Raw genomic sequence first — 1961 nt, 5'->3', positions numbered from 1 at the left:
GGACAGTGAGAGCGATTTAGGCTACTAACAAGAGATAGGACTTAGAGATAAGCTTTTGTTTGTCAATTTGCAACGCAAGGTAGTATTGCATCCTAGAGATGGGATGATAATTATGTGGTCGCATAATGTTGTGTGAACGTCATGTTGTCAATCGCTTAAATAGAAATGAAGAGGTTTATGTGTAATCCTGTAGTCTTATCGCATATATACGTCGCATAGGCGTTCTAGGCGCTTAAAGAAGAAAGTGGTTTCGCAAGATTCTAACCTAGCTCTCTCGAGACATTAGGTTCTTTCTTTAGACTCTCTCTCGAGTAATTCTAAAGGGTATTTTGCACAACATAAAACAAGACAATCGCAAGCAATGAACTTCCTAGGTCATGTTAGCTTAGTTCTTCTCAACCTATTCAACTAGTTTAGCTACTCAAGCGTATTAAGAGAGTGAGTAGATGTAGAAATAGAACTTCCATTGAATAGATATGAAGATGATGTACAAATAACAATGCAAGTATAATAAAGAGCCTAGTAGCAATTTCTTGCTGCCAGGCGTACACACTGTTTCTACTCGTGCTCTAAAGATAATCTCGCTCTCGCGAGAGTCGGCCCACTCTCTGCTCTTATGCCCCAAGGTTCTCTCTCAAGTTTCCCTGAGCGATCTCCGGCGTCACCACTCTTCTCTTGCTCCGCCTTAAAATGGAAAGGAAATTATGAACAGAATCAACTGGTTAACTCGTCAACTGGTTGTAAAAACGGTGAACCCCTTTTTTGAAGAATGCACTTGGTATTTATAGAGCATCAATGGTGAAAGGCGGCTTCTCTCTCCTGGTTGTACTGATGGGACAGCTTTAATTCCTGATTGACGCGCCGAATAATTATCACCGATAAAGCTGAATATACTTTGTGACCGTTATCGGCTGTCATCTTAATTTAGATTCGACTGTCATCAGCTTTCTGTCCCATCGCTCATAATTGGCCTTTCACCCAGATGTGTCTACCATGTTACACTGCCAAGTTGCAGCGATCCTTCTTGGGCGAATGTTTGCGAGCACGATCAAGGCAAAGCCTTGTGGTGAAGTTGTGCTCGACCAATGAATTCCTATGATCGCAATCTTTGTATTTCGTTAATGCATATTCTGCACAAAAATACAGAAATCAATAGTTCTAATGCACTGAACGCATGTGACTGCAATATTATGTAATTGATGCTTAATGGACGCAAAGTAACATATTTCATCAACGCAATCCAACATTGTTTAAGAACTTAGCACTATGATAACTTACATTTCTGCCCGTTATCAGGAGGAGGAAGGGAGATCGTATACAATGATAAAGTAAATGGGAGAAAGGCTCATCTATCGTATAGATAAAATGCTTGATCGGCTCGTCTATCGTATAGATAAAATGCTTGATCGTTTAGGTGAAGTATAGGTGAAGTATACGATCATGTAGGAAAAGGTAAGTGATCGTTTAAACGATCGTATAGGAAAAGGGAAGCGATCATCTATACGATCATTTAGTAAAGCTTAGGTGTTAAACGATCGCTTAGTAAAAAGTAAGCGATCATTTAGTAAATAGGGCGCGTGGGTGTAAGCGTTAAGCGATCGTTCAGCACTATCGTATAGGCTATGATTTCACTAAGCGATAACACACTTCAACACTATGTCGCCATCCAATACTTAACACACCGTTGTGAAAACAGAAGAGACGCCGGCCAATTATCCCATAACTGTCCAATTAATAAATAATAAATATAATCTCATTATATTCATAACCTATGGCTTAATATCATATAGTAATTTTTCCTCTACTAGATATAAATCATATTTATATCCAATTTCCTCCAAATTAATGTATCTCATACATAAAATTAATTATATCATATATAATTAACTAGTTCAATTATATCATATATAATCTCCCTCTTGCCAATTTGAACATTTCAAACTGATCCAAAAACTGATTCT

Source organism: Benincasa hispida, chromosome 3 (genome assembly GCF_009727055.1).
Source record: "Benincasa hispida cultivar B227 chromosome 3, ASM972705v1, whole genome shotgun sequence".
In the NCBI taxonomy this organism is placed as follows: domain Eukaryota; kingdom Viridiplantae; phylum Streptophyta; class Magnoliopsida; order Cucurbitales; family Cucurbitaceae; genus Benincasa; species Benincasa hispida.
Note: the sequence above shows the minus strand (reverse complement) of the source record.